Source organism: Pelecanus crispus, chromosome 1 (assembly GCF_030463565.1).
Source record: "Pelecanus crispus isolate bPelCri1 chromosome 1, bPelCri1.pri, whole genome shotgun sequence".
NCBI lineage: Eukaryota > Metazoa > Chordata > Aves > Pelecaniformes > Pelecanidae > Pelecanus > Pelecanus crispus.
The window spans coordinates 178,290,798-178,315,883 of record NC_134643.1 but is presented as its reverse complement, the minus strand read 5'-3'; the positions used below and the strand labels follow the sequence as shown (position 1 = coordinate 178,315,883).

The window sequence follows — 25,086 nt, the reverse complement described above, 5'->3', positions numbered from 1 at the left end:
TAAATAATGAGATCATAAATGTGTGTGTCTTCATCAGAATAATAATAAAAAAGGCTAAGATTTGGTTTTTCTGAGCAGAAAAAAAGTGGGGGAGAGAGAGAGAACATATTTTACAGGACGCATATGTGTGAGATCAATGCACAACGCTGATGTTCCTCTGAGGAAGTGCTGACTTGCCCAGCTTTACGTTGACAGTTCAGCAGGGCACAGTAGTCCTCACTTGGTGAGGTCTGCATGAGGTGAAGGAAAGAACACTAAAGGCAGCACTTCAGGGTTCAAGTTATTTTGGAATGAATGAGTACCTGGAATGATGGTCTGGAGATGGAACTGGGCAGGTTGAGATGCAACTTGGGGAGGGCTAGCAGGGATGAGGGTGTTCAGTCCCAGAGACTGAAGAACATTTTTCCTTCTGCATCACAATCCAGCTGTACCCCAATACTGGTCAGGGCAGCTGCTGTCATTCATATGATACCACATGACAGATGGCAATAAGGGGGCAGACAAAAGCAAGGACCTTAGGTCCACTTTATTTATCTACCTCTGAAAGTGATTTATTTCTTCAGCAATGGTCATCGCCCAAATAAAAACATCTAATAATAATATCAAGCTAAAATCAGAAATCAGCTCATAGACAGGAACTTACTCATGTCAGAACTGCCCCAGTTTTCCCAGCCTGATAACTACCCCTCGCTTAGTCTAATTGGGACAAAGGGAGTAAGTATTACATCTTCTGGGAAGCCCACCCTCCAGAAGGATGAAATAACACACTGTACAGGGGGAGTGATCAGGCAACAGCATCATGTTCTCACTATTGCTTTCTTCCTCTTTGTCCTTTATTCCTTCTCTACAAAACACTGAAAACTTTTGTGCAGAGTGGGACAGTTTCAAGAGCATGACTGAAGACGACCTGTGCTATCCCTTCCCTGTATGTCCCACACATACAGGATGTGAGGTTGCGCACCATAAAGCCAAGCTCAGGTTAAACTGAGATCTCCTAGTTTCTGAACTAGTACTGTAAAAATTATTTTATTATTATATGAAAGGGAGAAATGCACATTTTGTGAAAGAGTGTGGTTGTGATTGGATTTCAGGGTTGCTACTGTGGATCGGATGTGATCCAGTATCTAACATGTCAAACCTAGCAAGAGACTTAAGCAGAGGAAACTCAGCTGGTGAAGTCTCAATGGTTTTATGATGCCTGGATGCCCAGCCATGCCCAGGAAACAGATTTAGTCCCCCAGGTAAATTTTATGGCCAAACCACAAGCATGCTTAGTGTCTCAGACACTTCTGCGGTTTCTGCAGGCTTTTCTGGATTACCCTCCACTGCTGGGACCAGGCACTCAAGTCTTTTGCTGAATTTGTCTTCTGGTGTCGATAATAGTGTATCCCCAGCTGCACACAGCACTGTCTCCAACAGAAAAGCTGCCAGCATTTGCTCAGCAGACACTTTTGCTGAGCTTGCTGTAACTGGGTCCTCCAGAGTATTGTACAGCTTTTTCCAAATGTAATAATTAGGATTCTTTGGACCAGTAAGACAAGCTGATTGCCATTAGCAGTGCCTTTTTCTCCCTGTTACCACATGTGCGCTAGTGTTTGTTTTTGTTATTGTAAAAGTAAAGTATGACTGCATTTTCCTCCTCTTCTTTTGATCCTAATGCTCAGCTTGCCCCTGAACTTTTGATATCCCCCTCCATTTCATAGTGTTTGATCTAGCTATCTAAAATCAGGGAACACACAGGATCACAGCATCCAGAGCTCCATGTTAAGACATTAATTTGGAAAACAAAGACTTCCTCCTTCCCTCAGTTTTATCACTTCAACAGAAAGACAAGTGAGCTCACAATGAAGGACATGATTCAAGCTACAGCACATCCTAGTTTCCATGTCTCCCTATGGTCCCGTTCTGTGAGCTGCGCTCTGGTCCAGTCTTGTGTTGAATTTCCATCCCTTGGAAGCGAAGGTGCAAACAAGGCTGCTGTAGATCCTTCAGCTTTGTCTTGATATACAGCAGTGCTACATAGCCAGGTATACAGCAATGATCCTTGGGAACCGTCTTACAACCCTTACCATAGGTATAATCTCCCTTGAGCTTTAGATACCCTATACTTCCATGAGACCTTAATTTATACTCAAATCACATAGGAACTAGAATAAAAGATTACTCTGTAATCTTCTCATCTAACTGACAGCATGGTGTACAATTCATCACCACAGCAGCATCCTCCTGTTGCCCCATTCTGTGTTTGGAAAATGCTTAAAGGACTTTCATTTCTAGATGACTTAATATGATATTGATCTCTGATTTTTCATACAGCTCACTAAACTGATTGTTGTTTTTCTTTGTCAGTGTTATTAGCAACAACAAGGGAATTTATTACCTGCTGGCTACCGTCAGTCATCAGGCAGAGAAAATAAGCTATTCACACTTCCTGTTAAGCATGCCACAGGTTAACAATATTTGGCAAAAATGTTCTATTTTTTTCTGGTTTTGTTTCTGTTCTATATTTACAAGAAAGCCCCACCCTTTTTATTACGGCATCTTCTTTGTGACTCTTTTTTTTTACAGCAGATGAGTTCTTTATAATCAGAAGAATTTGCATCAAATTAAAAGAGAAACTGCTATGAACTTCTTATTCTAATGAAACCCTGAAATTAACACTTCACTAAGCAACAGAGGAACAGGTAAAGAGGTAATTTTGTTAGCTGGTCAGAAAGATATTTTTTTAGTAATAGGGAAAGCACAATTGGAGATTTCTCTAGACATCATTGCAGAGTGCTCAGTAAAGATATTTTCTTCATATACTGAAAATAAAAAATGCATGGTGTATTGGGTCTGGCTGAGATGGAGTTAATCTTCCCCATAGTGCTGGGCTCTGTATTGATAGCTAGAAAGGTGCTGATAACACACCAGGGTTTTGGCTACCGCTGAGCAGCGCTTGCACAGCATAAAGGCTGTCTCTCCAACATTTTTACCCCCTCATGAGTAGGCTGGAGGTGGGCAAGATCATGGGAGTGGACATAGCCAGGACATCTGACCCAAACTGACCAAAGGGATGTTCCACACCATATGATGTTGGCTCAGCAATAAAAGCTAAGAGAAAGGGGAGCGAAATTCGTTATTTACATTTATCTTCTGCAGCAACTGCTATGTGTACCAAAGCCCTGCTTCCATGGAACTGGCTGGACATCGCCTGCTGATGGGAAGTAGAGAATAAAATAATTTCCTTTTTTGCACAGCCTTTGCTTTTTTTTTTTTTTTTTTTTTTTTTTTTAATTAAACTGCCTATGTGAGGTTTCTGGGTCTATTTTCTATCTCATTTTCTTCCCTCTGTCCAGTTGAGAAGGGGGGTGATAGAACAGCTTGGTGACACCTGGCATCCAGGCCAAGGTCAAACCCACCACCATCCTTTCTGGCACCCAACATAGGGCTTGAACCCACAACCCTGGGATTAAGAGTCCCATGCTCTACCAGCTGAGCTAGCTGGGCCTGCTGAAGCTACTTTATCACTCCCCTTCTCAGTTGGACAGGGGAGAGAAAATATAACAAAAAAGCTCATGGGTCAAGGTAAGGACAGGGAGATCACTCACCAATTGCCATCACAGGCAAAACAGACTTGACTTGGGGAAAATCAGTTTAATTTATTACCAATCTCCAGGGTACTCAGGCCCTTGAGCAAGAGGATAGGGATGGGGACCAGAATGGAGCCCACATAGTCCAGGAGGAAGCAGTTAATGACCTGCTACGCCACCTGGACGCTCACAAGTCTATGGGGTCGGATGGGATCCACCCGAGAGTACTGAGGGAGCTGGCGGAGGAGCTCGCCAAGCCACTCTCCATCATCTATCAGCAGTCCTAGTTAACAGGGGAGGTCCCTGATGACTGGAGGCTTGCCAATGTGACGCCCATCTACAAGAAGGGCCGGAAGGAGGACCCGGGGAACTACAGGCCTGTCAGCCTGACCTCGGTGCCGGGGAAGATTATGGAGAGGTTCATCTTGAGCGAACTCCACAGGCAAGTACAGGTCAACCAGGGGATCAGACCCAGCCAGCACGGGTTCACGAAAGGCAGGTCCTGCTTGACCAACCTGATCTCCTTCTATGACCTGGTGACCCGCCTGGTAGATGATGGAAAGGCTGTGGATGTCATCTACCTGGACTTTAGCAAAGCTTTTGACACCGTCTCGCATAATATCCTCCTCGGGAAGCTGGCAGCTCACGGCTTAGACAGGCATACTCTTCGCTGGGTAAAGAACTGGTTGGGTGGCCGAGCCCAGAGAGTTGTGGTAAATGGTGTTAAGTCCAGTTGGCAGCTGGTCACGAGTGGTGTTCCCCAGGGCTCTGGTTTAGGGCCAGTCTTGTTCTATATCTTTATCAATGATCTGGATGAGGGGATCGAGTGTGCCCTCAGTAAGTTTGCAGATGACACCAAACTGGGTGGGAGCGTCGATCTGCTGGAGGGTAGGATGGCCCTGCAGAGGGACCTGGACAGGCTGGATCAATGGGCTGAGGCCAACCGTATGAGGTTCAACAAGGCCAAGTGCCAGGTCCTGCACTTGGGTCACAACAACCCCATGCAATGCTACAAGCTTGGGGAGGAGTGGTTGGAAAGCTGCCTGGCCAAAAAGGACCTGGGGGTGTTGGTAGATAGCCGGCTGAACATGAGGCAGCAGTGTGCCCATGTGGCCAAGAAGGCCAACAGCATCCTGGCTTGTATCAGGAATGCTGTGGCCAGCAGGAGCAGGGAGGTGATTGTCCCCCTGTACTCGGCACTGCTGAGGCCGCACCTTGAATCCTGTGTCCTGTTTTGGGCCCCTCACTACAAGAAAGACATTGAGGTGCTGGAGCATGTCCAGAGAAGGGCAACGAAGCTGGTGAAGGGTCTGGAGCACAGGCCTTATGAGGAGCGGCTGAGGGAACTGGGGTTGTTTAGCCTGGAGAAGAGGAGGCTGAGGGGAGACCTTATCGCTCTCTACAACTCCCTGAAAGGAGGTTGTAGTGAGGTGGGTGTTGGGCTCTTCTCCCAAGTAGCTAGCGATAGGACGAGAGGAAATGGGCTCAAGCTGCGCTAGGGGAGGTTTAGGCTGGAAATTAGGAAAAATTTCTTTACGGAAAGGGTGGTCAAGCATTGGAAGAGGCTTCCCTTAGAGGTGGTGGAGTCACCATCCCTGGAAGTTTTCAAAAAACGGGTAGATGTGGCACTTCGGGATATGGTTTAGTCTAGTTTACCCTTGATTTGTTTAGGTGGGCTTGGTAGTGTAGGTTAATGGTTGGACTGGATGATCTTAAAGGTCTTTTCCAACCTAGACGATTCTATGATTCTATGATTCTAATCAATACTGAGTAATGTAATGAGAAATAAAACCAAATCTAAGAACACCTTCTCCCCACCCCTCCCTTCTTCCCAGGCTCAACTTCACTCCTGATTTTCTCTACTTCCTCGCCCCAAGCTGCACATGGGAATGGGGGTTGCAGTCAGTTCATCACACGTTGTCTCTGCTGATCCTTCCTCCTCAGGGGAGGACTCCTCACACTCTTCCCCTGCTCCAGTGTGGGGTCCCACCCACAGGACACAGTCCTCCATGAACTTCTCCAATGTGGGTCCTTCCCATGGGGTGCAGTTCTTCATGAACTGCTCCAGCGTGGGTCCCTTCCAAGGGATGCAGTCCTTCAGGAACAGACTGCTCCATCGTGGGTCCCACACAGGGCCACAAGTCCTGCCAGAAAACCGGCTCCAACGTGGGCTCCTCTCTCTCCATGGGTCCACAGGTCCTGCCAGGAGTCTGCTCCAGTGCAGGCTTCCCATGGGGTCACAGACTCCTTTGGGCACATCCACCTGCTCTGGTGTGGGGTTCTCCCCGGGCTGCAGGTGGATATCTGCTCCACCGTGGGCCTCCATGGGCTGCAGGGGCACAGCCTGCCTCACCATGGTCTTCACCATAGGCTGCAGGGGAATCTGCTCCAGTGCCTGGAGCACCTCCTCCCCCTCCTTCTTCACTGACACTGGTGTCTGCAGAGTTGTTCCTCTCACATACTATCATGCCTCACTCCAGCTACAGTTTTTGTCCCCCATTGGTTTGGTCTTTTTTACCCCCCCTTCTTAAATATATCACAGAGGCACTACCACTGTTGCTGATGGGCTCAGCCTTGGCCAGAGGTGGGATCATCTTGTAGCCAGCTGGCATTGGCTCTATCAGACATAGGGGAAACTTCTAGCAGCTTCTCACAGAAGCCACCCCTGTGGCCTCCCCACTACCAAAACCTTGCCACACAAACCCAATACAGATGGATTTAATAAGATGTTAATAAATACAAGTTTAATATTGTATAAACCTTAAATGATTACATACACAGTTACCTCATTTCCAAATATATGATTGTCACTGCATTGATATTTTCCTCATATGAATGTCTCCAAACCCAGCAAAATTAACACTGAAGAATTTTTGTCTCATGGACATCAAATGTAAAGGTGATTCCTCCAACACAATGATGAACTGAGCAAAGTTTTAAATACAGTGTAAGAGTCAGGGCCTTTCTTCTGACTTTGCCTGATGTGTGGGCAGAAAATGGAGACTAGGGCAGCCTTAATACACAGTTTACAGGGAATTCACAGAACCTAACATGCTGCAGACATCTATGCTGGAGCTTATTGTCTGACCTTACTTTTCTGTTCCTGGAAAGGAAGAGGTACTTCTAAGGAGAGAATGATTCATGTCACCACAAAGTGGGCCATGAAAATAGGTGAGAGAAATCACATCCTAAACAAGTCCATTTCTCTCCATTAACTACGAGAGCCCACCATGACTAAGGTGGATACAAATGTCTCTGTGGCAGACATATAGAGTCAGTGGACCTTCATGCCCCTCTTGTTTACAGGAGGGTGATTCTCATGATTTCTTAAGGAAACCAGGTGTATGTCCATGTGTGTTCCCTTGACTGTATATCTCTGACTCACAGGTAATTTCTGAATCCATTGACCAATTTCTATGATCCTTTGTTGCTAGTTTCAATGCAATTTTGCAAAGAACAATGGTCTGAAAGACGTCTGGTTTCTCAAGCAGTTGAAAACTGTGATAATTCCCCTCCCCCCCCCACCCCCCGATGACCACTGCTATAAAAGTAAAGTAGAGATTTCTTAACTGAGACCCCTACAAATGATGCTCAGAGTTTGCCTAGTAGAAAACCATGCTCATCCACTGTTCTAATTCTCATTTGGGATACTTCTCTGACCTTTTTGAAGATATCCATTCTTCTGCTTTACCTTTAGCTGGCACATAGGCCAGCTTATGCTTCTACAGTTCATAGGACAAAATTCTTCCCACAAAATTTGGTGGTGTCTATTTTACTCACTATTTTTTTTTTTAATTTCCTACCTGTTGTTCACATTGGCCATTGATATTCTACATAGATGAGTAGCAACATTGACCAGAAAAACTGAATTGTGAAGTAGAGAGAAAAATGAGGAGAGACATAGTAATATTTTCAAACTATATAAAAGATGCTGAAAGAGGTCAGGATTAATGGGCTTAAATTAATGAGATTCCAGTTAGACATCTGGGAAACACTTCTAGCAGTAAAGTGGTAGATTAAGTTGCCTAGGGAGGCTGTAAGAGCTCCATCAATGGAAGTTTTTAAGAACAGGTTGAACAAACCTGTGCCAGGATTGGTGCACTTATAACTGATCCTGCCCTGAGGAGGCTATTAAACTTGACTGAATTATGGTCCCCACTCACAGAAGTTATATTAATACCACAAGAGTGTCATGATGCAAAAGACATACAGCAGAAGGCAACAGAGGTTTACCACGAGGTGACACTACTGCACTGCTCAAGTTATGCCTTGCTTTCTCCTCCTTGTCTTCTATGTGGCTCCTCTCTTGCCCCAGCAAAACATGGGAATGTAATGCAACCCCTAAGAGTACAGGATCGGAGAGGAGGGATGTGCCCTGCACAGGGAGGGAAGGGGACGAGACTTTTTGGAGTGCTACAGATACAATTCTTTGATGGCTTCTTTCTTTCCCACTATTCACTCTAGCCATATCTTAATCATGAGGCACAGGAAACGACCCGTTTCCCAGATCTGGATCAATACTCCAGCCAAGTTCTTGCTCAGTGCCAGGATGAGAGCCTTTTCCTTCTCTGCCCCAGCAAACCTGAGCCTAAGGTCAACAAGAAAGACTGAGTCTCCCAACAACTTCCTCTCTTTGCACAACAGTGGCTCCAGCACCATGGTACCCTTCAGTAGGAAGTTTTCTCCTTGCTCTCCCTTCCTTCCCATCTGATTTGCACTTTTCATGTCTTTATCCTGATTCACTTCTCTGGGAGCAGCCCTGCGGCAAAGGACTTGCGGGTACTGATGGATGAAAAGCTGGACATGAGCCAACAATGTGCAGTCACAGCCCAGAAGGCCAACTGTATCCTGGGCTGCATCAAAAGAAGCATGGCCAGCAGGTTAAGGGAGGTGATTCTGCCCCTCTACGCTGCTCTGGTGAGACCCCACCTGGAGTACTGCGTCCAGCTCTGGGGCCCTCGGTGCAAGGAAGACATGGACCTGCTGGAGGGGGCCAGAGGAGGGCCACAAAAATGGTCAGAGGGCTGGAACACCTCTCCTATGATGAAAGGCTGAGAGAGTTGGGGTTGTTTAGCCTGGAGAAGAGAAGGCTCCGGGCAGACCTTATTGCAGCCTTTCAATACTTAACAGGGACTTAAGGAAAGATGGGGACAATTCTTTTAGTAGTGCCTGTTGCAATAGGAAAAGGGATAATGGTTTTAAACTAAAAGAGGGTAGATTTAGACTAGATAGAAGGAAGAATTTTTTTTATGATGAGGGTGAAACACTGGAACAGGTTGCCCAGAGAATTTGTGGATTCCCCATCCCTGGAAACATTCAAGGTCAGGTTGGACAGGGCTCTGAGCAACCTGATCTAGTTGAAGATGCAGGGGGGTTGGAGTAGATGACCTCTAAAGGTCCCTTCCAACCCAAACCATTCTATGATTCTATGACTCTTCCTCTCCATCTTAGTTACCTCCTCATTTGCCAGTTATAATTTTTCTTGCCCAATCTTCCCTCTCTTTGAATATCTCCTTCTTTTATCCAAAGCCAGTTTATTTCTTAATTATGTTCTCTTTTAAAACTAAATCCCCTCATTCCAAATTAGATTAGTTCAAGATAACTGAATTAAAGTAAGATCTATTTAAATATAGACAACCGTGGAGATTTACTGTTATTCATTACAATACTTAGAAAAAAAATGCGTCTTTGATTGAATTAGATGATTTTTGGATTGCCTGAATCCTCTTCCAGCTGCAGTCTGCCACTGTCTACCACATCACCCTGTGACAAAAATTAGCAGATTTTGTGTTTGTGTCATTCTGAAACAAACTTCAGATCAAGTTACAAAGCTGTTCTATTTTTTCCTGGGAAAAGGTCTCTCAGACTGAAAGTAAGCAACATACTTAGGTCAGTATTTACCACCTTTTATACTAAATAATTATTTTATAATCAGGACATGCATATCTTGGCCAAAATCTTACTTCTTTAAATATATTATTTGCTAGAAAATATCCTGCTCCATTGTCCTGTAAATTATTTCACAAAGTTTTAAAATAGTGAAACACAGGTATACACATAGATACGCATACATTTGTACAACCTTTTTTTAATAAATGTATATGTAACTCAAGAACTAATTAGGAGAGACAGAAGAAAAAATAAAGGTAAACATATATTAAGAGAAAACACAGCAAGGTGGTCAGCTATCACTAGAACTGTAAAATTTAGAGGAGGAGTAAATTAAATAGTGTGGAACCTGGGGATACTTATTAAGCCATCAGCGGGGAGCAAGATGATGATGTCACACCTAGCAGAAGGAGGAATACTCATGTAAAGTTGGATGAGATCCAGTTTGTGCTGTAGATTTATGCAGTTAATTTTGTCCCTTGACTGCATTCAGATGAGCATTTCTCCTCGACATACACCAAGAAAATTGCTGCATTATAGCTGTGTTAATGGTAATCAGCATGCTAATGAGCACCAGAAGGTCATTACAGAAAAGAGAGGTTCAAAGATGTATAACCTAGAGGAGAAGACAAAGTAAATCTTTAGGGAATGCAAGTGTCTTGTTTGTAGGTCATAGATTATTTGTTTTGGTCATTGTAGAGCACAGGGAGTTTAATTTAAGGACAGAAAAAGATTAAGCTTTTTGAATTTTAGGAGCAGCATAACTTAATTAAATATATGCCTATGAAGTAGACAGCAAACAGCGCTGGATTCTTTTTATTCTATTCTAATGTGTTCCTTGATAGAGATTATACAAGTGTAGTATATGCCTTTCATGACATGAATCTAACACTTATTCATGCTTAATATAAAATCAGAATAAAACTACACTTACAGCATTTTGTATTTTGCTAATGACACAGAGTAAAAGAGGAAACATTTTGCAGAAAGAAAATCAGAGCAAGCATGTCAAAATATAAAGTGAACATTAAAAGGGAGTAAAATCAGAGGAAAACGAAAATCTATCAATGTGTAAGAGATGCCGGTGAGATAAAAGAAACCATGCAAAATAGTAGTTATAAAATTAGTAAAAAGTTGAATATCAGTTACATAAATATCATAGGGAGCATGAAAAATGCTAAATTGGTAAATATCTTCCTATTTAATTCAAGTTTCTATTTCTGTTTCAAAAGGTTAATGTGTTCCCTGTTACTCGGAACATGTGTATGCATTTAGACAGTTTTCTCAGAGAGAAAACGAGACTGAATAGAGTCTACATATGTTTTAGGGGAAGCCCTCGGAGAGGGGGAGACCTTACAGAAATAGTGAGAGAATAGGTTTATAGGAGGTGTAACACCTCCTATAATCTAGACAGATCAGATTTGGATATAGATCTTCCAAAAAACCCCACCTCCCCATATTAGCAAGTAGCTGAAGTAGTTGAAGTTCAAAGTAGAACTGCACCTCCCAACTCCAGCAGGAAAAATAGGAATACAGGTTTTGAAAGTACATTTGCATTTAGGTGGTTGAACAGGGCACACCAAGGTTTTCTGGAACTCTAGAAGCTAGAACATTAGAAGCAAACACCAGACCTCTCACCCCACCTTTTTTTTTTTTTTTTTCTTTTTTTTTCTTTTTTTTTTTTTTGTTTGGTCCCTTTATTGATAGGTCTTAGAGGGAAAAAATTCATTGAATCACAAAACAATCCTATCTTGAGCTGTCGGGAAAAAATCCACAAGCTTGTCAGAGGCATTGCTAAGCTGTACTGGACAGCTAGAAACTGACCTGCTCCTGGAGTCTGCATCTCTAACTCCCCATGCCTAAAACTCATCTTAGAACCTACAACAAAAAGGTTTTAATCCCTTCCAAGAGTGTTTTTTTAAATGCTGTAAGATAATTCTAATCCTTCTTCTAAAAATTATGGCTGCCTTTGAATCTGATGCTTCCTGTGGGGATCAGTTCTACCAGCTAAAAGTACATGTTAGCCCTACTAGTTCTTATCATTTGAAAGATCTAATGAGATTATTTAGGCCTCCTTATAGTCAATAGAGAGGAACTGGTACTTCCAGGGTGTGGACTCACCCTAAAATAAACACAGAGGACACAACAAGGTTACCGACACAGGCAATTGATGTTTGAAATGCTCTACAGCCCTGAGTCACCTGCACCAGGCTGCTTAGGCAGGAGCTAGGGGAGACACAGGCACTTTTGAAATGGCACCTGGAGGCCAGGTGAGCACCCCTGGGCATCTGGTTTGCACATGAGCATCTGAATTAAAGTGCAGCTGCTCAAGATAAGCTGTCTTCTAGGAACACCTATCTCCATCTTTCAACTGCAGAAGGCATTTTGCAACAGCAGCCTACCTCTTAGGCTATTTAAAATAAGAGAAGAAATACTTTAACTGCACATTGTTTATAAAAATTAAACATTCTTCTTCAGAGTATTTTGTGGTCTGTTCCTGCAAGTACCTTTCAAAGTTGTGAGAAGGCTGAGCTTCCTACATATTTTCTGAAGATGTTATGCAGGGTCACTTTCTGTTCTTCTCTTCCTCTCAGAAGCAACCAGAACAAAAATGGTGCAACGAAAGATTGCTCAAAAAAACTGCAGTATTGACTGGGGCAATATGTGTAATTTGTATTCACAGACAGAAGAAACAGCAATGGAATTAAGGCAAAATCTGCAGAGAAAAGAGTATAATGGCAAAACAATGCAAGAAAAGATGAGAGAAAAGCCATAGACCAGAGATCAGGTATGAGGAGATGGATATGGCATCTGGTACAATCCTGAGAAAAGACAGTGCTCAGAGCAGTGGACAAACAAAAAAGCCAACAAATATATAGTGTGCCAAACAGACAGAAAGTTGCATAAAGTCAGGATGACTGATTGCAGTAATTGTTGAAGTACAGTCAAATTACCTTGGGGAAAAACGTTTTAAATGGTTTACCATATGTCAAAGAGCCTCCCAAGGACAGATATAGACTCAACATAGAGGTGAATTCAGTTTCATAAACTTGGTTGGCTACTGCTATTTTAGTTTCCTTAGGGTATTAAAGCCACTGCACCTACATAGCTGACAGATGCGGCACAAGACCTGTGGGAGAGCTAAGTCTGCCTGAGGTGCAACCGATGTGGTAATACATGGCTGCGTTTCAGCTATTGTACCTCATCCTGCAGAACAAAGGCTAAGTTTGAGCCGATGGAAGTCTGTCAAAAAGAGCAGATAAGGCCCAGGAGGATCTGAGACCAAACAGCGTCTTACGAAGCTGAACCAGAAATATAAAAAAGTAGTTTAGTTAAAAAGGTTGCATAGGTTGCATATATGCTAACTATATGGAGCATCCCAAGTATTAGCGCTCCCAACATAGGTGTTTCAGTGAAGTGTCTACATTTATGTTTTTTTCTTTTTTTTTATGTTCTGAACATAGCCAAGCCTAACAAAGGAAGCTGAAAGTACTGAAGCATGGCATTTGAAGGTCTCTTCCAGTCACCTGAAGAGCCAAGGGACTGAATGATTTCTTTAACAACTTTCTTAGATAACTCTGCTTTTTTACCCATAGCATGTCCCGAAGGAAAGTGTGAAGTAGGAACACTTCTTCTTCCTTGTACAGAGGGAATATTTATTGACTGAGTTGTTAAGGTTTATGTTCTTTGGGAAATTAGACATGCTGGTAGGATTTGGCAGTTTTCCACAGACATAGGAAAAACTAATTCTACCTTTTTACAGCTGCATTTTGGATTATAAGCTAATCAGTTCCTGAAGTATTTCATCATACACTGAACGCCTTATTAAGATGCCTTCCAGGAAGGAAATTATTAAAGGGCATAGTATTTGTGGCAGGTAAAGTACTATTCCATGAGTGATCGTGGTGAACACTACACAGTGTAAATAGCAGCCCAAAAAGAAAATGAAAGTATGCAACTTCTTTTCACCGGACTCTGTAGTCCTTTATGGGTAACAAATTAAAAATGTTCATACAAATTTCAAAATTCAGATCTTTTTTCCCCACTAGTCCCTAAAGAGTAAGATAATAACTTTGAGCTAAAACCCTAAGTATTATTATTTAAATTGAAATGATATAGCTGGGAGAAACTCTACAAAGGAGCCCAAATCTGCCAAATCTAAAATTCAGGGCCAGTCAAAACAGCTGAAGGATATGCTGAGCTTGAAAAGACACAAGAATATTGAATCACTGAAAAGTTATGAATCTTAATGGACTGTTAAAATATTTCCTAGAAGAAATATTTTCTTCCAGATTAGGCATATCAAAGCCATAATTGTTTCTCATGATATACAAGGATGAAAATAGAAAAAAAAGACCTTCAAGAATAGGCTGCCGCTGGACACTGCCAAAATATTAATGATAGGATGAAATATATATATGTACAAATTTTTCATCTAGACAGTGCATACTGTGTATTATGAGATACTGTTTAAAGTAATTATTAAAGCATTTCATAATTCCCACAAAGAACAATATTACCCATTGTGATCAGCACTATATTTTGATTGATTTCTGATAAAGATTGTATGGTCATAGTTTCCTGTCTTTATGGTCATAAAGAGAAGGAAGCAGAAGATTAACGTTTCTGATGGCAAAAAATTAGCAGGATGGTGTGCTGAGGAGAAAAGCACATTGGAAGGAAATTCAATTGAATAATTCAGAATTTACCTGGTTTGAAATTACGGGTGGGATTCTGGGCTCAATTTAGTTGTCAATACATTGACATCCAGTGATGTTTGAGAGACCTGGTGTTTTCCACCTCACCTCAAGCTGCTGCTCCAGAGGAGGACACATCTGCTGTAGATTTTATGTGATATCTGCCAGCATTATGTGGACATGTGAGATTTTTTAATGACATCTAAAATGTAGACAGATTCCTATGTGATGGCAAGTGATTTGAACCTCTATATTTGGGATTCAGTTGCTTAAACAGGGACATCTCATGTCATTTCAGATGCCCCGATGTACCCTATCCAACTGCCCAGTACTTGCATGGGCATCCCATACATCCTAGGTCAAACCTACCTGCCCCATGTAGACAGGATGTTTCTGGCCAGCAGCAGAGGTGTAGCACCTTAGAAAAAGTTCAGAAAAAGACCTTTTGATTTTAAAAATTCAGGAAAAAAGGTGAGATGTAAATTATTCTTCAGAAAAGATGAGACTATATCTTAAAAGTCAATAAAATAAAGAAAGGTAGAGAGAAAGAATGTGGGCTATATCTATTTGCCCTGTATCATGATGCAAGAGCCAGAGGATGGTCACTTAGCATTAATAGGGACAGATCCTAATCTGATAGGAGGAGATGTTTTCAAGCACAGTAAAATTACATGCAGGAACACTGCCCAGAAGGTAACACTACTCAGAAGGGGGTTGGATATCAAAAATGTTTGGGCTTTCTACAGTAATGGTAGAAAAAAACCGAACTTGATGTGAATTCTGGGGGTCGGGTGTTCTCTTTCACTTGTCAAATATGGGTTTGTAGAAAACTTCTCCTCCTTTCAACATCCTGCCCATGTGCCTTTGCAATATTGTTATCTGGCAGTCTAAGGTCAGCTGTTAACTCTTTTATCACACTCCTCAGGAAGGGTCATCTGACATATTTTAAGTGCTTACTTTAGATTAAATTAATATTATCTTGGAAGAGTTTCATTCCTTCCATTAATTGTAAAGGCATCCTAAAGCAATGAGCTCCTGCGTAGACCTCTTCTGAGCAGATGAGTCCTGGAGGGCCCATAATGTGTTATGTTGTTCTGTACCGTGACCTACAGGCCAGCAAGCTGGGGACAATTCTACAACTAGTAGTAGCAAGTGTGGGAGCTTATGTTAGAAGCAGCTTAATCTACATTTGGCACACAGCCACTATCACATTTCTTCCTTTATTGGCTGTTCTTACAGGCACTAAGTGTGGGAATAGGTGAACATTTAGCCTCAGAGAGCAGAAGTGACCATGGTAAGCTGTTTGTTATAATGTCTAGAAGTAATATATGTGTACATATATGTGTGTGTGTGTGTGTGTATCATTATATACCACTATATATTGCTATGTGTTATTATATGTAGTAGATTAGATGTAAATATAGTATATTGCCTAGTAATGACATTATTGTTCATCAAGTATCTAGCTTCAGCAGAAGTGTTGGTCTATACTGCAGATTGTGTAGTGAAACATTTGCTTGCCTCTTCTTATGCATCAGTCAGCTTCCCTGCAAGCTTCAACAATTTTTTGTAGGCACGAAGTAATGCATATACAGCACTACTATATTACGTTTCCAAGTTTTCTGGAAACTTATCTTAGCAACAAATATGTTCTCTGGTAGGATTTATGTGTAACATGGGAAAAACTGCCATTTCTGCCAATAAATATGACCTTTACCTTTGCTTCTATGCACTTCTTCTATACACTGTGTAATTATGAACTTGAAAAGAAAATCATGGGCCCACTTCTAGAAGTTTAACCTTCATTTACTACTTATTTTCAGTCTTTCAATGAAAATAATTCAGTTCATCAATGAAACAATTCAGAAAAGCATGGATGTATGTGTGCAAGCCCTCTTCTGCTTCAGGCAAACACCTAACCCAAGAATTGAGAAGACACTAAGAAATATGGCCCAGAATGGGAATACAAGCTTTCTCCACCTGGCAAATGGTGCCAGGATTTCTCTTTTGCTTTGGTTCCAGCCTTTTTCTCTAAAAATACAATTTACCCTTTTTTTTTCATCAAACCTCCCCAGGACTTCCAGGGACATCACAGACTTTATTTCTACATAACTACAAAGAGCATAATGTTCTAGTTTACTGCAAATCCAAGAAAATAAAGTATAACCAGCAGCACTTTTCTCCTTTCTTATTCTTTTGTTGTGGTGAAGTTGAGTGCAATGCCCTAAGGTTTTTTTCACTATATATGCAGATGTGGAGAGAAAATCAGCTACTTTTGCACAGGTTCAGAGACCGGTTAAATTAAAATGGTTAAAGATAATTTGTTGATCTTTTTTACATAGTATTTATATACTAGAAGCATCACCTCAGATCAACTATTTTAACATAATGTAATTCTACAAAATATTGTTTTAGTCACAAAGATATTCTATAGAAGGCAGCATATTGGATAAAGTATTGCTCATGGTGTAATTTTAATTCTGAAATATCTTGCTAAGAGGGCTTATTTAAATAGGTTCTCTCTGAGATGAATATTTAGAAAAAATTCCTACAGGATGATTTATAGAAAAATTATATGAACAGAATGAAGGACAGAAGAATTTTATTAGAAAAGAGACTCATTTCCACAAAATATAAATTATACCTTTTAGAAAATATATTGAATTTTATTAATATTCTGCAGACAGCCTGCAGTGTTAATCTCCACCCCTACCTATAAGATTTTCATTATGAGGTACAAGGTGTATTTACCCTTTAACCAAATAATTTTTGAGTAGTTCAATGCAGCCTTGACTGCAGTTTACATATCTTACAAAATATTTTCCTTTTGGAGACACAGCTTACTTTATGGCAATATTCTATATAAAATGCTTGGTGAAACGTTTACATGTATATGAACATATATATGCAATTGCACACATGCATATGCATCTATGTAAATATATGTTATATACATATCAGTATCCAGTTTATACGTATCTCATGTTTCCATTACAGGTATAAACTGTTTGTACATTGTACATAGTATATTGATCTTTACTGCTTGTGTATACATTTTCTGACCTCAATTACTTAACCAGCCTGGCTGACACTGAATTTATTTCTGCCTATTTGGGAGTCAATAGAGAGCAGCAGACTAAGAGTTCATTAAGTAGAGAGATTTGGATAATCAATAATTTCTTTACAATTATTTCCTATTATTGTTTTTTCCACAGGACTCCTCCCTCCTTTGAAGCTCAAGAAATGAATTACAATTGGTTTTTGGGTGAATGAGGCTGCTCTCTGCAGGAACTCTGCCTCAGTTATTCCAGAAATATGAAGATGGGTTGTTTGCAAGAAGAAAAAGGGGTAGGGGAGTCTCCAATAACATATTCTGTGAAGAGTTTTCTTAAAACCAGTTCAGTGACCTATACCTATAACAATCTGAATTGTAGAAGGCAGTGCCAACTGCCCAGAAGTCAGATTTACATTTTTGAACAGGCAATATATCTTTCTTTTAAAAACTAAATACTAAAAATTCATCTTAGTCACAAAGACTAATTTTGCAAAAACTCTGGAATTCCAAAAGTAAAATTTTAACAGTGTATAAAAACTTGAATCAAACTTCAAATGTACCATAAATGATTTTGTCTAAATATTTGAGCTTGCCTAATAAAATCTTTCACTGAAAAATACAAGAAAAATATACATAGAAAGTTGCTAAATATATCTCCACAATGACATACATAAATTATTTTCCTGCCCTCTTCAAAATATGTATTACATTATAACACACATAATCAACCCGTTACATCTACACATTTCCGTTGATTTTCTGTACTTTACAACTGGCTTCTAGCTCACCAGAAATGCTTTATCCTATTACGTGGAAGAAATTTATTCAGTTTTGTATGCTGTTAGTCATAAACGTATGACTAACTTAGTATTACTCCTGGAAAGAGAATCTTTGAAATAAAACATGAATCATTTAATAGCACTGTTTATTGTACAATGGGGATCTGATTCTGGCCTCAGTGCCAAGCTTGAGTAAATCAGATTTACTCAAGGGAGTTCTGCAGACAACAAAGCACTACAGAGTTGTCCTTTCCTGGACCATGACCTGCTTGGAGGTCTCAATTAGTCCTTAGGACAGCACAAGTTTATGTGGCTGTGGACCTACATGCTCCATGTGGTTTGCTTTGAAGATGTTCATCATCACAAATCAGCCAGCAATGCCAAACACAGTGTGAGGGATTTTATTCCAGTCCCCCTGGAAGTTAGCTCTACACTGCATAAAATCTGCAATCTCCCTCTTGTCATGTTGTCCCTGTATTGTAATCCCATGGCTGTTGATACTGTTCACAGCTAGGGAGTGGGATGCAATGTTTTTCTGCAGTAAAATCAACCGGCTGATATTGTCCTCAAATCTTTTCATCCTTGACATCTCAGTCTAACAGTTCCTCCAAGAAATCTAATTGCAGTTGAAGTAAATTATTGTTTTAAGTCCCTTGCAACTGAAATATTCTATTCTATACTAATTGCTTCTCTTCCCTTTCTAAACTCATAGACTTAGTTTTTCCAACTTTTAAGCCCTGAGCTACTGTCTAACAGTGACTGTAGTCAGGGGCTGTTGTCCCTAAAATGGGAAAGTGACTTCACATTTCTTGCAAAGGCTCATTCTTTGTTAGCACAAAATTTTCCAGTGTCTAACTATTCAGTCTAAATGTGTTTGTAAGCAGTGAAAACATTTAGGCTGAGCCCAGAGTTTTTTGCCTTTTTTTTTTTTTCCCCTGTTGAAGGTTTTAAGAATTTCTAAGAACAAAGCTAGGAAATATACATTGTTAGGCAATGTTAATGACCCTTTGGTGCTCTATGTGAACATCTATTCCCATCTGGGCATTTTATAAACTTTTGGAAAGCTGCAGTAGGAATTTCCAGCTCAGACATCTTCAGAGTTTGTTTGAGAACCTCCTACCAGTGCAGCAAGGTCTACTGATCTACACCAAAGAAAGAAAGAAAGCATTATAAAGAGTTGTTCTGTAAATTGACTTAAGAGCTGGATGGTTGAAACTAAGACTGTTCAAGTAAGACATCTAGAACATGTAGAGTAAACTGCAGTGTTGAAACAAAGGGAGGTGGATAAACAGGTTGGCCAAGAGCTGGAGGCAGAGGAAAATTGGTAAATAAGGGAGAATGAGTGCAACTAAGGGGGGGGGGGGGGGGGGGGGGGACACGGGACACAGAGCATCTGAGAAGGAGCCAGCATGCAAATGAAGAGCTAGACCTGACTGGGGTAAATGACAGGTACAAGAAACAGAGGAAGGAACAAGAGAACCTGACACCTATGACTGGGTGAAATCTGAAGAAGGAGAAGCAGAAGATGCTAGAGTAAGGAAAGGAGGACAGGAAAGAAGCCTGACCTGTATAACAGCTGATTATTCACAGATACAATCAAATATTGCTGTGCTTAGAAAATAGAGTGGTAAAAAGCTAAATGTTTGAAAACAGCAGATCCTAGGCATCTCAGATTACTGGACACTTTAACCAGGTCCCCCTTGGTAAAACATCCCTCCATTCAGAGAACAATTACAAATACAAATGAACACATTTGCAAAGTATGCTACCATGTAGGGATGAGGAACATAAGAAAGCCCATAAGAAAATCTGGAATTCTATCTTCTGAGCCATGGATGTGGCATAAGGAGAAGAAAAAGCACCAAACAGCTCTTCATTAATGGAGCACTATCACACTATGCACAGAACGAGGCTGGGCTTCTTGGAAAAGGTAGTAAGTGATCACATCCTTAAGCTCTACTTCTTAAAAAATGTGCACAAGAGGATTAAATTAAATAGTGCAAGCCAATAGCTCTCAGGCGTTTGCTAACTCTATCAAGTTTTATTTTATGATATTCATAATAAGGAAGATTTCTCCACATAATCATACTTTATTTTTACCTGTGATAACCTGACAGAACTCTGCTCATGGCTCTTGACCCCAGCATAACAGACAAGGTGTAAGGAAAATACAGAGAGAGATTCCCCTCTGCCCCACCAAACTTATTTCATGCTTAACACAGAAAACAAATATTCATATACAAAGGAAAATCACATAACTCACCCTTCCTAAAGTAAATTCATGGATTGCATTACATGTAAATGCATTACATGTTGAGATATGTTTGTATCTGCATGTACCCAAGAAATGTTACAAGCCAAAAAGGAGATGAAGAATGAGGTGAAAAGTAAAACTGAAGAAATAGAGCAGAAATACTGATTTATGAAAGAAAGCAATAGAATTGTTTTGGAAATTTGAATGTTCAAGATAGACAAGCCCTCAGGCAGGGCTGACTTTCATAATCGACCTTTACTGGATTTGGCAGATACAGAAACCAGGTGTGACAGTGCTAGACGTAGGAGTTTTACCAGGCTGAATCATTCTTCAGCAATCGCTCTGGTATACTGAACTGGGCACAAACAAGTGTTCCTCCAGCCTCCAGTGAGCATGTTTCTGTTATTAGCCAGCATTTCTGTCTCTCAGGCATGGAAATGGATGCTATTGATTTTGGCAAGTGAGGATCCTCTGTGCGTTTCTTGCCAGACCCCTCAAAAGTATGTGTTGGCATTATCAGAAGATCAAAGGAAAACAAGATTTGTGTTGTCAAAGACAGTCATTTAGTGCAATGTAATTTGAAGAATTTCTTTACTATACTTCAGAACTAACTGACAGTTTTTCATCATGCTGTGAATACTTTTATTATTTTATTAAGTGATTAAAAACATTTGAGTGCCGCTTCTTCGTTAATCATGTCTATGTTGTCTAAATGACCTTTGAGATCCTTCATTCTTTTATTAGTGTATTTAGCAGCATTTTTTATTTAGCTGCTTTTTGCAAGGAGATTTAGGACCTCAGTGATGATTTTATTCTAATTATTTTTTAGATAAAGTGAGTTATGAGCTTGAAAGTAGTTTATAATTTTAAATCATATGGCTGGTAGCTTGTTAGATTAAACCAGTGATAAAGATAGACCAATTAGACACTTTAGTTAGCTGGTCTAAATAGTCTCAAGATAATTGTTAAAGTTCTTCTTGGAAATATTGTGACACTGTACCTAAGAAAGGAAAATCTATACCATGCTCTAATATTAATTATCAAGTAAACTCTCTAAATGCTTGGCATATCCCATACTGATAATAGATTCCTTATCTGGTGTGACAGAAACAAACTACAGAGCAGAGGTCAGATGACATTTCTGAAGAAATAATCTGACCTTCTCTCTAAATATGTTTTCCCCTCAGCTATTTAATTTTCACATGCATTTGTAAAATAAATCCATTGATTAGGTACCTCAGAATATCCTTAGTATACCTATATGTTGATTATCATTATAGCATCATGGGAATCATAACATTGTCAAGGACTAACTTGACAAATATCTTGGAAAATTCAGTGTGGCTTCACTAACATAAGGGCAATTTATATGAGAAGTTTTTTTGCTACCTAGGTTATAAACATATGAAGCCTAACTATACTACGTAGTTTATTGGTCTTACTGCCCTATTAACAGTAGTGGGGTTTTTTATTCTAATGAGTCTTGACATGTTTGTTTCATTCTTATGCCCAAGTTCCAGATACTCTTATATCTACAACAGATGCATTCAAATCTTTCAATAGGCCTCTGCAAAACTTCTGTTTGAATATGTCATTACAAAATGCCACAGTATAAATAACAAATATCCCAATATATTCAACAAGCTTCTTTTTCCTACTTCTTCCAGTTTTTCTACACACTTAACAAATGAGTGGAGCTATCAAATGTTAATTGTGACATATTACTTTTTGCCCCAGTGGAGTCTGAAGCTCAGTAGTGATGTTCTGAACTCTGGCCCATCCACTACTACATGCAGAAAGCCCAAAGCATTAAGTTTGGCGGGGACTCTTTGTGCTAAGCCTTTTATAAGGTGGAATAAAAGCAGCTGAACTGATTTTGTCCCTACCAGGGAGATCTGACCAGTTTCTGTTCTTTTGTACTACATGAGCACATGAATGGCATAACATGAAAAAACATTATGAAAACAGCAATTTAAAGCTGTTTAGAGAAAGTGGCTTTTTTTTTTTTTACAGAAAAAAACACAAAACTTGCAGTGTTCTTTGACAGTGTGTACCATTTAAGCCACAATCTAGAAAAGAAAATATTCAACATTGACATCTCTTGGAAACTTGCAATATTTCTCTTTAATGGTAATGATGTAAAACAAAAACAAAATATAGAATTTTGAAAATACTTAAAAATGTAACAAGTCCTTATTTTCATAGATTATGGCACCTCACAACAGGGTTTTTCTCTCTCCCAAGGGTGTCCCCCCCCCTTTCCTCTGAAATAACCACTGAGAAACACTAAGGGCCTAATTTAATTGTCTAAATACAGGTGTCTATTGCCACTTCACACAGCCTAAAGTATCAAACCTAGAGTTACCTGCATGAAGGTAGTAAACCTGATGCAGAACTTATGGGAAACCCTGGCACTTGCTGAGTGCAGGAGACCAAATAGGGTATCCTGAGGCACCTCAAGTGGAGTCCAGCTTGAAACATCTTTATTTAGACACCTATACTGAAGCAGCTGAATTAGGCCTGAGGGGTCAGATTCAGATTGAAATTAAGACTTCTGAATTTAGGAGTCTTCATGTGGGTGAACGTATGTGAGCTAAGCATGGACATCTAGTCTATGCCGTTGATAAAGTCTGGAGAGAGAGTTTACAGAGCAAGTACTACTCTACAACAACTCAGGTTGCTACTTCAGGGTGGGCTGAACAGTTTTGCAGACTCCTCCAACTATTATTGTGTTGGGAGTCAATTCTGCTGACCTCATACAGGCACATGCTGTCAGTGCATGGCCTTCATCTGCTTCTCCAGAAGGTTACAAGCCTGCCATAGACCTCTTTCGTAACTGCCTCATCTGTAAACATCTGTGTTCTGGCAACTGATTCAAGCTCTGGATGCCCTTTGACTATGATGAGAGTTAACCACTTAGCTTGTAGGAAGACGCCTTCACATAGACACCTAAACTCAAGTATCTTAACCTAGAGGTAAGTCCCAGGCCTTGTGGCAAAAGACTGAATTGTGCCAATCATTGGATGGGACAATTCATATGATTCAGGAGGCAGGACGCCTGGCTAGTCTGAATGACGTTATTCCCATGGTAGAAGCTAGCACTCAGAACTCACATGGGGCTGGTAGTTATTATTCCTCCCAGTCTGCAGAGAAAAGAAGAGTAAGCCCTTGCCCTACCTTACACAGAGTACCTATGACAAAGTTTCAGGATCAAACTCAACTTTTTCTTCTTTCCCATCCATATCTTGTGCACAAAAAAGCAATCTTCTTTCAATAAAGTGAAAATAGATCTAAAGCAAATAATCAAAATTATTTCAGGTGAAACTCAGCTGGATTTAATCTTCTTCATAGATGCAAACAGCTGAGGGAAAGGGACCTGCTGAAGAAGAGTTTATGTCTGGAGAAGCCTCCTCAAGCAAGTAAGTTTAAAGTCTTCAAATAAGGTTACATAAAATTCAACCAACTTTTTTTTAATGTTTACCCATCAAAGCTGTCAGAAACTTAAATTACATTTTACAAATGCTGGTGGTTTCCTTCAATCCCAGATTCTTACAACGATCCTGTCTGGCTCAGTGATGCTTAAAAATATGTATATGTAAGATGTAAGAGTAACTTTTAGAACAAATCCTGAAGAAATGGGGCTGAATGAGGACTCTTGGGTCTCTGAGTCCCATGACCAGGTATCCATGACATCAAAAAAAATCCTTTTTATAGCTTCTACCTACTATTCTTTTGCAGCCATATGCTTGTCTTTTCATGAATGTGTTATTCTTTTGTATCTGTATAAAATGTTTTAGGAGTACAAATTCGGTACAAGTTATTATCTGTCATAATGGTGATAATGGGATAAATGTGGATGAGCTCTGGCTGGTAATGGACGGACTTCAGCACAGGAGGGGTTAGGATTCCCTGGCTGATAAGTAATATGGGTCTTGAAGCAAGGAATACTGTTGCTTTTAAGATATGGGGCAACTCCAATAAGAGCTGAAGCTGGGGAGAAAGTGAAGGAATTGGCATTACCACCCATTACTGCTCACTGCGACCTCACTTAAAGGAGAGGGGGTGAAAACTTGTGTCCCCCCAACTGGGGCTGACATTCTTAACTCCCTTCTTATCCACTTTGTTGAAATGATGATAATGACACTTTTTGGGTAAATGTTATGCTTTCATTTTAAAAGTGTTTGTTAACCTCTGATGAACCCCAAAGTTAATATGAAGTAGACTCCCCTTTCATCTGTCATCGTAACCCTTTGCTACACCTCTTCCAGTCTGAACTTATTCTTTCCAGAAAATGAATAGTCAAAGCAGTCAAGACTATTACAGACAAGCTTTTACCTCCCTTTTGTACAAAGGCATTGACACTCATTTATCTTTATTGAGGAATACCACAACGGACATACCTAAGGATTGCATTTTGTTTTCATGGCCACATCACCTTTGCGGCTCATAGTTCCCTCAGATGAAATTAATCTCACACAGACATATCTAAGTAGTCAACTTAGGGTTCCTTTATGGTCGATTTAGAGAAACAGGCACTCAGGAATCACTAATCTTGCCAAATATCTATTTCAGGATGAAATGGACTATGCCATAAAAGTGCTGCCTATTTCTCCCAGTTGACTGTAATGGCATACATCTGTCTTTGGTCAAATGAGTTTCCTTTCTTGCAATCAGCGAATAGGTCTTTCCCATCTCTGTCATACCTGACCAATAAGCTCTAGGAAAAATTTTCTTTTTATGTCTTGAGTCTGTGTGATTAAATTTAATCTGATTTTTTTTCTCCAGTTCTCAGTCACCTCATTCTCCCTTTATGATATTCTCGTTCATCCTCTTTGAATAT

At 40.3% G+C, this 25,086-nt stretch overlaps 1 non-coding gene across 1 annotated transcript; it reads right to left on the bottom strand.

Moving 5' to 3' along the window:
* Nucleotides 1-3,416: 3,416 nt before the first annotated feature.
* On the bottom strand, nucleotides 3,417-3,489 carry TRNAK-CUU (transfer RNA lysine (anticodon CUU)). Its single transcript has one exon. It is a non-coding gene; the product is annotated as a tRNA-Lys (tRNA).
* Nucleotides 3,490-25,086: the final 21,597 nt, after the last annotated feature.